This window comes from Enhydra lutris, unplaced genomic scaffold (genome assembly GCF_002288905.1).
Source record: "Enhydra lutris kenyoni isolate GAN:26980312 unplaced genomic scaffold, ASM228890v2 scaffoldscaffold9, whole genome shotgun sequence".
In the NCBI taxonomy this organism is placed as follows: domain Eukaryota; kingdom Metazoa; phylum Chordata; class Mammalia; order Carnivora; family Mustelidae; genus Enhydra; species Enhydra lutris.
In genome coordinates this window covers 72,964,818-72,977,299 of record NW_019154093.1, presented here as the reverse complement: position 1 = coordinate 72,977,299, position 12,482 = coordinate 72,964,818, and positions in this window count along the sequence as shown.

Sequence of the window (12,482 nt, the reverse complement as noted above, 5' to 3'; positions counted from 1 at the left end):
TAAATAGATCAATGGAACAGCATAGAGAGTCAAGAAATAGACCCATACATATATAGACAATTGATTTTCATCAAAGGCAATCTAATAGAGATTTGTTTTCAACAAATGGTACTGGAATGATTAAATAATGAGATGCAAAGAACATAAGCTTTGATCCATATCTTACACTATATAAAAAATTCACTCAGGATGGATTATAGACCTAAATATAACCTAAAACTATAAAACTTCCAGAAAAAAAAATAGAAAAAAAATCTCTGTGTCTTTAGATTAGGCAGATTTGTTAGATACCACACTGAGGGCATGATCCATTTAAAAAATTAATAAATTGGACTTCATCAAAATCAAGAAGTTTTGTACTATTAAGGGAATGAAAAGACAAACCACAGATGGGAGGAAATATTTGCAAATCACATACTTAATTTTTAATTAAAAATTTTTAAACTATCTATGTATATATGTATATACTCTCAGAACCTAATTAGAAAACAAACAACTCATTAAAAAAATAAGCAAAAGATTTGAATAAACACTTCACATAACATATATACCTGGACATACTTGTATGTACAACATAAACCTAGTATATGACCCAATCATTTCACCCCTAAGTATTTACCCAAGAGAAGTGAAAACATATGTCCATACAAAAATGTATGTACACAGGGAAAGACAATTACCATATGATCTCAACTCATATGTGGAACATAAGAAACAAAACAGAGGATCATAGGGGGAGGGAGGGAAAAATAAAACAAGATGAAATCAGAGAGGGAGATAAACCATTAATAGACTCTTAATCGGGGGCCTGGGTGGCTCAGTGGGTTAAGCCACTGCCTTCGGCTCAGGTCATGATCTCAGGGTCCTGGGATCGAGCCCCACATTGGGCTCTCTGCTCCATGGGGAGCCTGCTTCCTCCTCTCTCTCTGCCTGTCTCTCTGCCTACTTGTGATCTCTGTCTGTCAAATAAATAAATAAAATCTTTAAAAAAAAAAAAAGACCCTTAATCATAGGAAACAAACTGAGGGTGGCTGGAATGGGAAGGGGAGGAATGGGTTAACTGGGTGATGGGCATTAAGGAGGGCACATATAAGACTAGTGAATCACTGGCCTCTACCTCTGAAACTAATACTGAACTAGATGTTAATTGAATTTAAATAAAAATAAAAAAAACAAAAAACTTATATACAGGTATCCATAGTAACATTAATTTTTTACTGTTTTTATTGCTCATGTTTATCATTAAATTTTTGAAAAAAAAAACCCAGAAAATGAAAGGGAAAATACATAACCCTGCATTATTAATTTTAAATCTCTCTCCTTCTTTATGTATAATTTGTTGTTATTATCATAGTTACATATACAGGAAGTGCTAGTTTTCTCTTTGACAATGATAGTACGATAATAGACATTAGTATGTTCTATGAACATCTTTCCACAACATTAAATATATGCCTATATTTATCATTCTTTAGGGCTAATTATAACTTATGTAATCAGTACTGCATTGGATGTGGTATTTTGGGATGTTTCCAGGTTTATTTTGCTGTTAAAAACAAGATGGCAATAAACAACAGAGAGAAACTCAGACCCCAGTGAGATGTTCAATTATAAGAATTTCAAGCAGAATATTTACATGGCAGTACCTGAGAAGGGCCACCTCACTGATGTCATGAGTTGGAGGAAGAACAGAGGGCTGTGTGTTTGGAAGAATTGTAGAGAAGGGTCTGGAACTGAGCCTAGGAGATAGCTGGGGTTTGTTTTGTTTGAAAGTAAAGGAAGAGAATTTCATGAGGGGGATATAGCATGATTCTTTTTTATTTATGAAATGATTGCTCCTCTAACAATGATGCATGACTATTGCAAAGGTTCCTTGTGTGTTTTTTTGTTTTCATTTTGCTTTTGTTTTTGCAAAAATTGCCATCCAGTTCTATTAATCTGGGAGTGGATCTTTTTATATGTGGCCCGTCTTACCAGAAACATGGGATTATTCTAATTTCTATTTAAGTGAGCTTATGAATCAAGCAGAAAGCTTTTATTACAAGATGGTTCATAATTTTCCAGCAGGTATAAGTTCTCCTGGAGTTACCAGAAATTTTTGCTTCTCTTTTCGTAAACTTAATTTCACAGACATCAACTTTTTTCTTTCTTAAAGAGGCCAGTGACCTGTTTAAGGTTAATAGGAATCTTAATTTTAAAAATTTTCAGTTTTTTTTTTAAATGAATCTGGCTGTGGTATAATTGAACTCATGGTTTTGCACCATGAAAATTTGATATTTGAAAAAGTTTCTGATGTTCAAAAATAAGTTAGGAAAAATATATCCCTTGGTATTTATTTGATGCATACCATGAGTAGCTACCAAGATACAGGTATTCCCTGAATATGACTAAGACCATGAGTATTGGAGCTCCTGGATGGTTCAGTGGGTTAAGCCTCTGCCCTCTGCTCAAGTCATTGCCTCAGGGTCCTGGGATCAAGCCCACATCAGGCTCTCTGCTCAGCAAGGAGCTTGCTTCCCCCTCTCTCCCTGCCTGCCTCTCTGCCTGCTTGTGATCTCTCTGCAAATAATAAATGAAGTCTTAAAAAAAAGACCATGAGTATTGCCTCATATTGAAACATAAAAAGCCTTTTCCTGTGAATGGTTAAACATGGACTACTACCCATCAATAAGAAGGAATAACAAATAAACTATTGATACACACAGCAACTTGGATGAACCTCAACAAAATTATGCTGAATGAGGAGCCAATCTCAAAAAGATACACACCTCGTGATTCCATTGATGTAACATTTGTGGAATAATGTAATGATAGAGATAGGGAACAGATTAACAGTTGTCAGGAGTTAGGGATGGGGGAGGAGGAGGTGGGTCTGGATATAAAGGGAGTCTCATGGTGATTATATAGTTGAGTATCATTTTTTTTTAAAGGATTTTTTATTTATTTATTTGACAGACAGAGATCACATAGGCAGAGAAGCAGGCAGAGAGAGAGAGAGGGGTAAGCAGGCTTCCTGCTGAGCAGAGAGCCCGATGCGGGGCTCGATCCCAGGACCCTGGGATCATGACCTGAGCTGAAGGCAGAGGCTTTAACCCACTGAGCCACCCAGGTGCCCCTTGAGTATCATTTTTTTAAAGATTTATTTATTTATTTGAGAGAGAGAGAGTGAGTGAGCAGGGGGAGGGGCAAAGAGAGGGGGAGACAAGCAGACTCTCCACTGAGCAGGGAGCTTGACTTGGGGCCCAATCCCAGGACCATGCGACCACAACCTGAGCCAAAATCAAGAGAGGGCACTCAACCAACCAAGCCACCCAGGTGCCCCCTGTTGAGCATCTTGATTGTGGTGATGGTTACACAAGGCTATAAATGTGATAAAATCGCCTAGAGCCACTCACACACGCAGGGGTGCACGTGCCTGCATTAACTGGTGACATCTGAATGAGAATTATGGATTGTAGCCGCGTCACTTGCTTGGCTTTGCGGCTGTACCATTGTGCATGAGATATTACTGCTATTGATGGAAACTGGAGGAAGTTTATGGTACTTCTCTGTACATTTCTTTGCAACCTCCTGTGCATTTATAATTACTTCAAAATGAAACATTTGAAAAAGAAAACAAACTTTTCCCTAGTGGACTAAGAAGGACAAAGAAGAAAGACTACACAGTGGAGGAAGGACTTTTCAGAAAGAAAATTGCTTGACTGCACTCCTGATCTAGGTAGGCTCAATACTCCGAAGAAGCAAGTTAAGAAAAAAGAAAAGAATAGTTATCAGGAGCCTCCGAAAGAAAGGTACCATTAGAATTAGAAGCCAAGAGATTCTCTACTTATATGGCAATTCCTATTACCATTTATTTATTTATTTATTTGAGAGGGAGAGGAGATGGAGGTGGGTGGTGCATAGGGAAAGGGAGAGAGAGAATCCCAAGCAGGTTTCATGCCCAGCACAGGGCCTGACTTGGGGCTCAGTTCCATGACTCTGAGATCACGAGCTGAGCCGAAACCAACAGTTGGACCCTTAACCAACTGAATCACCCAGGTGCCCGCCCCGTGAACATTTTTAAAAAATAAGCTACAAAGTAGCTACAAAATGATTTCTTGGTTAGGGATGGAGGTATTTACCATATTTCTAACAGAATTCTGGGCTGAGCTATGTAGAGATTTACAAAGTCCATTTCCCCATTTGCCCAATAAAATAGGATTAAGTTCAATAATGTGGAAGAGGGGAGGACTTTGCCTTACATCATTCATAAGAAGTGGGTCAGTCAAGCAGAAACTTCTCTGATTAGGAAGAGAGAAAACCATTAGCCTAAATATGATCTTTTACATGTCTTTCTTAGGAAAGACATGTAGAAAAGTATGCATGTCCTGGTGAGATTGGAGTGCTGTTTTATATAGAAGTCTACACACATATTTATGGGACCACAAATACATATGTATGCCAGATACATTCAATAAGTTTTTTTTTTTTTCAATAAGTTGTTTAAAAAAAAAAAAAAAACAGTCTAACACTGATATCCTTCCCCTAAACCACTCTGGGGGCCCCTGGGTGGCTCAGTAGGTTAAGTGTCTGCCTTTGGCTCAGGTCATGATCTCAGGGGCCTAGGATTGAGCCCCTTGTCATCGCTGGGATCCCTGCTCAGTGGGGAGTCTGCTTTTCCCTCTTGCTTTGCCCTTACCTCACCCTGCTCATGTCCTCTCTCTCAAATGAATAAAATCTTTTTAAAAATATAATAAAAAAACAGACCACTCTGCGTTCTGGAAATGAACTACTATGAATTCAAGGCATTTTTGTGCATTCAACAAGTATATATTGAGTACTTACTGTATAGCCAGATCTCTTCTGGGCACCGGGGACACAAACAGAACCGAACCAAAGCCCTGCACTCATGGAGCATACACTCTAGTAGAAAAAGGCCAAAATAAGCAGCTAAAGTCATAAGTATTTACTATTTCAGGTGTTGTTAAATGTTTTGAAGAAAAAGTAGGGCAACAGGAAAGAATATTGAGGGGCAGAGTTTATTTACTGTGGTCAGGGAAGTTTTCTCTAGCAATGAGGTGCTTGAGCAGAGGCCTCAAGGAATTGAGGAGGGGCCCTTGGAAACCTCAGGAAAGAGTTTGCTGAGCAGAGGGAAGAGGGAAGACAAAGGCCCTGAGGAGCAGGAGGGCTTGGTAGAGCAAAGGTGGCACTCACCCTCTGAGCTGTAGGGAGTGTCTGTGGTGGACGGCTCCTCCTGAGTCTCTCAGACTTGCCCTTGGCTAAAAGCTGCCTGGCTCAAAGTCGCACCCTCTTCCACACCCAGTGAACTGGGAGAGGAAGGAAGAGAAGTGCCTGTGGCCTGAATTCAGGACAAGTCCAGAGGGGAGATGGGAATGGAACACTTTGGCACCCACCAGCGCTGTGTGATGGTGAGGTTAGAGAGGCACTCCTGCTCAGGTTCACAGCAGCCCAGAGTCCCAGAAGTTTATGGTCATGAGTTTAAGTCAGCACAATTGTAAATGTTCTCCAGTCATGTTCAGCTGCTTGTGCTCAGACACAAAGAAGGCTACGGGTTGATTTAACTAGGATTAGGGAATTGCCAGACAAGTACAATGGAGAGAGGCTGCAGCAAGGGATACAAGGTGTTTACAAGGAAGTGATGTGTGATATAGGACTGGGGAACTAAGCTGGTGGACAAGGAAGTGAAGCTAAGGGGACTGCAATGCAGGGGGAAGGGCTGGCAGGGACAACACACTGGAGGGCCCAGCAGAGTTAAAGAAGTGGCGGAAAGGGTATTAGAGGAAAGCAAACAGAAAATGTGGGAGTTGGTGAGGAGAGAATGGGATGTTTGAAATGGAGACTGTGGTCAAGTTTCAGTTCTTGACAGTGGCCAGTTCTTGGATGTAACGATCAGAATTGGCAGGTAAGGTCAGGTGGAGGAAGAAAATCACTGGGGGGGTCAGGAGATCATGAAATTGAGAGTTCTGAGTATTGGAAAGATTGTTCAGTGGATATTGGAATCACTAAGAATCATGGCAGGAGGCGTGAGAAAAGAGGTATGGAGATGTGTTAGACTAAGTGTTAAAATTCTAGGGGAGTATCTCTCAAGGTCTGTGGATGACATGAGCTGTGGGAGAGTGGATGATAAGAGTTTTAGAGGAGGTAGGAGGTTCAGAGAAGACAGAGAAGCAGTGTCTGAAGGTACAATGATTTTATGCTATGAATTGGGTTCTGGCTAATGTCAACTTCGTGGCTGTCAAAATCATTATGAGTGGTACTGCTGAGCAGTTCCATGGGTAAATGGTACAAATAAAGCAATTGTTTTTTTAACATAAATTTACTTTAAAACTTTGCATTTCTAAATTTGCCAGCTGTCTGTAATTCAGGACCAGAATTCTGCAAAGCAGTAAACACTGGAGTTTAGGTCCTAAGGAGTACGGAGCTAAGGCACCTAGAGGGGAAGTGGCTGCAAGAGCGAGTTTGTTTAAACAGTCTTAGTGTGCTGGTAGGAAAATTCCTCAAGAATCCAAAGGCCTGGAGAAGAGTTGAAAATAAAAGATAAAGACAAAAACCTTAATGAGAGAGAGAAAAATGTTAGGCTGCTGCGTATCAAGGGGCATAAGCTTTCTAGCTCACAATGCCTGTGTCTGCTTCCTGACATCCAACCTCCTTTACTAAGCTAATGTTGAATATTTTAGGCTTTGTCACTGGTATATAAATACAGATATCAAAACTGTAATGTTAGGATTATGCTTTTCTGGGAGTGACCAAAAAACAAAAAAAACCCCAACCTATAAAAAAGGTGGTTTAACAGAAGTTTCTTTCTGATATAAAATAGTGGAGGCAGAAGATCCAAGGCTAGGATGGCAGTCCTATTTCATGGGAGTCTGCAGAGACCCAGGCTCCTTTCAATTTTGTAGTCTGTCATTGTGAGTATGAAGCTCTCTTTTCTAAGGTCCAAAAATAAAGCTCCAGTTATATCAAAGTTCTAAGCAGCAGAATTCAGGTAGGTGAGGGTGGGGGTGGGGAGGGGGAGATGAACTTCATGCCAAGAAACTCTTAAGGAAGTTTCCTGCTGCCTGTGATATCCCATTAGGCAGAAGTTGGTCTCATGGCTGTCAAGCTGAAAGAAAAAAGAGGCATACACAGTCAAAACATTGTATTGCTATGGAAGAAGGGAAGAATGGATATTTGACAGTTGGCCATCTCGGCCACACAAATGTACAAGTAAAAGTGTAGGGCAGAATTTACAACATTCAATGAAGGATAAAAAATGAGAGGTGAGGAGGAAAACAGGATACACGTGAATGCAGCTAATGTTGTGGTTTGGGGGAGAGATGATACTGAGTTGAGGGATTTTTTTTTTTTTTAACCTGATATTCTCTGTATATGAAGGGAGCGTGAGTATGGAGGTGGAGTAAGAGACTTAAGAATCTGGGGCACCTGGGTGGCTCAGCAGGTTAAAGCCTCTGCCTTCGGCTCAGGTCATGATCCCAGGGTCCTGGGATGGAGCCCCACATCGGGCTCTCTGCTCAGCGGGGAGCCTGCTTCCCCCTCTCTCTCTCTGCCTGTCTCTCTGCCTACTTGTGATCTCTGTCAAATAAATAAATAAAATCTTAAAAAAAATTAAAAAAAAGAGACTTAAGAATCTAGTGAGGATTTCAAATAGTCATTACAGGGGAAATAAAAAAGTTGTTTAGTGTCATAGAAGGAACATGGAATAACACTGATCGTCCAGGAGAAAATTAGACACTGTGAGATTGATAGTGGCCCTAATTCATACTCCATTTTTCTTCATACCTGCACATCCCCCTTCTGCCCTTGGGCAGACCATTTCTGCCAAGGAAAAGCAGTTGCACTTAGAACTTCTTTGTTGACTTCTTTGCCAGGTCCAGTTAAGTAGATGACATTTTCTTACTGGTGCTTAGCACAGAAAAGAATTAAATATCAAGGAAATGCCAGGAAGACAGACCTTCACTGATCAGGGATCTCTGATGGTTCCGATTAAAGAAACCAGTTAGGCTTGTGGGTCCCAAGGAAGAGCAACTCAGACCATCTTAAGGAAAGCAGAAATCACAAGTATATCCAGTGACCAGACAAAAAAACAACAAAAAAAACCCCTAAGACAACGAGAAAGTCAGCAGGAAGCCAGGCAGCTAGAGGGTATTTATTGTGCCATTTCTTCCATGTGGGCATCCTCCTGTGACAACTAGACAAGTCTTGTCCATTCTTCTAAGGACTGGACTATTCCTCGTTCTCGGTCACAATTCCGTCAAGAAGTCGGTCTGATTCACCACATCATTTTCAGCAAACTTAACGGTCTGAGCGACTTATACTACACTACATTAGGGGTTATCAACCAGCCTAATGAGGTGGGTATCCTTATGATTGGTATCTTAATCCACTGTACCAGTCAGGGCCCAGTCCAAACGTGAGACAGTAACTTGAACAGGCAAAGTGTGGTATAAAGAACTAGTACTCAGTCACTGGGGATTAATTACTAAGGGTAAAGAGAACTCAACAATACAGCAACAGTGGCTATAGGAGCAGCCATTATGTCTACAGCCAAGGCAAGTGACCCAAGTAAGGAACACATTTGGAACAGGTTCCTTTGCAAGATTGAGAGTCAGAGTGTTGGAGAGGGTGTGGTTGTGACCCACTGTTTGCTACTAAAGTGCAGGGCTGGAGAGGAGAGGGTGTCAACAAAACTAGTTTGGAAGCAACCCACTGGGCTGCCAAAGAGCCTTGCTGGAAAGTTGCCCGAAGACTTGCTGGGAAGCTGGCAGGGGGACTGGTGCACTTGCTGGGAAGCACTCTTCCAGGAGGTGCCCTGAGCCCCCACAGTGCAGAAGCAAGAAAAAAGAACACACACCAGACCCAGGATAAGATCCTTTCTTCTGCAGCAGCCCTCCAGTACCCTCTCCTGACAAGTTGAACATAGTGCTAACAGGCATAAAGAAATGTTTGGAGGGCACAGCCCCAGCAACACAAAGTAGAACAGAGAGGGATTTGGGAACTGAGTAAACTGATAAATGGCATGTCCACAGTCAGTGGCAGTCCCTACACAAGGCTCAGCGAGAGTGCACATGTATGAGCAGGGAGGAGAGGGAGAAGCAGACTTCCCCCCTGAGCAGGGAACCTGAAACAGGACTTGATTTCAGGACCCTGGGATTTCCAGGACTTCCCAGAACGGGGATCAGAGAGGAGTCATTCTGGAAGGAATGCTCACTGAACCAGTACCTGGACTGGCTGCATGGGTACAGCACTTAAAATTTCACCTTTTGGTACTATTATTAAGGACACTGATGACTTCAGAATTTCTAAATAGGAGGGAGTAGAGAAGGCAAGAGGTCTTCTCTTCCATCTGCTCAGCAAGCACTTTTTCTCTCCCTTAGACTGTATATTTACTGGGGATGTCAGGAGGCCAGGGCTGGTGCAATTTGCAGGGAGTGACTAAATCCAAGGACCCAATGGAGAAATAATTCAGCTTCAGAATGGCCAGACCAAGTACCGACCAAGGAAAATTAGCTTTAGACTAGTGGATTTTAGGTATTTGCACATCAGGGAAGCTTAAGATTTCCTTATGATGTCCCTTTTCCTGATCACTGTGATTAAAAAACAAAAAACACCTCATGGCTTGTGTATTTAGGGTCAACTGTTCTAGCTGAACAAATAGAACTCAATTTCTGCAACATGCTGAAGACAACTTTCCCCACCCTGAATATACTCTACCTGTGCAAAACATTATAGATCAAAACTATGTGATAGAAATTTGACTATCAATGGTCTGAGAAACAATGGATTTTAAGTGGGCTATGTAACATTTTTCAGTTTTTATTCTGTCATGCTTCCTACAGTAACAAATGTTGGTAGTCAGTGATCCTAAAATGAAGTGTCACTTCAGTAGTATTTGTGAAGTGCTGTGAGATCCCACCAGACATACGGAAGGAATTTCAGAGACAGTCGATCAGGAAGAAGTTTCCTTTTCCATAAAAATAAGCTCTTCCCATAATTACATTAGTTGCTCAAGGCTGACTACAGCATTTCCATGACAATCAGATTAGGACCTGAACTAATTTAAAGTCCATTAGTTGGCCAGGGGCACCTGGGTGCCTTAGTTGTTAAGTATCTGCCTTCTGCTCAGGTCATGATCCCAGGGTCCTGAAATCAAGTCCTGTCTCAGGCTCCCTGCTCAGGGGCAAAGCCTGCTTCTCCCTCTCCTCCCTGCACATACATGTGCACTATCGCAAATAAAATCTTTTTTTTTTAAAGTTTCTTTTTAATTTTTTTTGTTTATTTGACAGAGAGCTAGAGAGAGAACACAAGTAAGCAGAGCGGCAGGGAGAGTGGGAGAGAGAGAAGCAGGCTCTCCGCTGAGCAGGGATCCCAATGCGGGGCTCGATCCCAGGACCCTGGAATCATGACCTGAGCTGAAGGCAGTCGCTTAACCAACTGAGCCACTCGGGCGCCCCACTATCGCAAATAAAATCTTAAAAAAATAATAAAGTTCATTAATTGGCCAATATAACCAGTGAGAACCAGCCAACTGGTCAGTTGTGTTGCACACTGGAATCAGTTGAAAAGTGTATTACAGACTGCCAGTCTGAGCCTCATCTCTGCCCAAATTAAACAACTATTATTCATAAAAGACAACTCTTTTGGAGTAGATAATTGAGTACCATTAAGGTTCCCCCAACCCCATTTCACCTTTTAAGCAAAAAACCAAGAAACAAAAAATCCAGAAACTACTGCCTTTGGTACTCTCAGGAACTTAAACTTGCTATTCATTCCCAACTACTACTGTTCACCTAACCAAAGCTTTTAAAAAATTAAGAGCACAGAAGCCCTAAGGCACTTTAGCTCTTTCGAAATTGCATGCAATTTTACAATACTTTTATTTTTCTAGAAATGATTTGTAGCTTTCATTAGATTTCCCCAAAAGCCCCTAACTCAAAAGGTTAAGAACCACTGCCTCAGAGGAACTAAGGCATTATAGCCAACAAATAGATTATAAACTGGGCATTAAAATGAAGATTTTATATTAAAATTCCAAGATTGAGAATATACTGGCCCATGTATTTAATTGCAAATGGAACATTAGAAAACAGATGAAAGATATTAATACATGAAAAGGTGAAGTCATTTCAGTAAGCCGAGAACAAACACTTGATGGAGGTTGCTATTTTTAACTTTCTATCAAAAGCTTTTCAAGTTTGCTTATGTTTTAAGAAATAATTCTGAGAGTTTTGCAGTCACTTGTCTTCCCAGTCTTTCAGGAAGCCACTCTCCAAATTAAACCACGCATACATTTGGCAACAATTAGTATTATTAACATATTCTACTACTTATCGAAATGTTCAAAAGCAAATTTAACATTAAAAATCATCAATCAAATACAGCTTATGATAGTATTTTCACCTCTACTGGAAATAAAATTTTCCACACTTTACCTAAAATACAGTTAAATTAACATTTCAGAGGGAACTGTATTCAGGAGTAGCACCATCATTTAGGAATGCTAAAAATATTTTCAGTGTAAGATCAATCTACTTTCATTACTTGAAAACACTTTTCTATGTCTAGTGTCAATTCACTTGATGATCAATTAAAAGGCGAGATGACTGAATCTTCCACTTATTTAAAAAAAAAAAGCATAGCATTTTTTCAGAGAGGAATTCCTTCATTTAATGAGATTTTTCTGGAGTTAGGTAGGTACAAATGTTAAGCCCACATATGGACTCTTCCAAATGTACTTGTTTGCCCCAAGTATCACTTTTGCAAGGCGGCTGCCGAGTGCCCACCAAGTTGGCCAATATAAACAGTGAGATAAAACATTTTAATATGCTAGACACTGTCTGGAACACTCCTCGTCTTGGCACTGACTGAACACATCACCTTACACCTCAAATTTCTTGTTCTAAAAAAATTGAGTTATCTTATAAAACTTACTTTAAGTCCAAATTTTAAATGATTCTAACATGTAATCCAAGTAAGTGCAAAGTATCTCAATAAGCACCTTTGATGTGAAAAGTAAGTCATTTCCCAATCAAAAGAACCATCTAATGACACACAGAACACTCACTAACAGAGGGAACTGCCAATATTAAGAACTCTAGTAAGGATTATTGACTATCACATATGTCCAATTCTAGTCTACACGTTTAAAATTCACTTGTCATCTGGGCACTGAGATATCCATCCCTCTACACAAAGTGTGACTCTAACACTGTTATCAATTTCCACAATAAAAATACTTTAAAAAAAATGTTGACAAATGGGGGAAAAGCCAACACCCAGAATAAAGGATTTAATCCAGTATTTATTCCACACTCATGATCGTTCTCTGTAATCAGAATACAAGTCATAAGAACAATCTATCAAATAATTTGCTGATAATCTTAAATAATGCAGTACAGCATTACTTTTTAATATTTCTCTGTTCTAGATTAAGTTTAAAAACTCAAACAGCCATCTTCATTATCAATTAAAAAAGTTTTGAATTT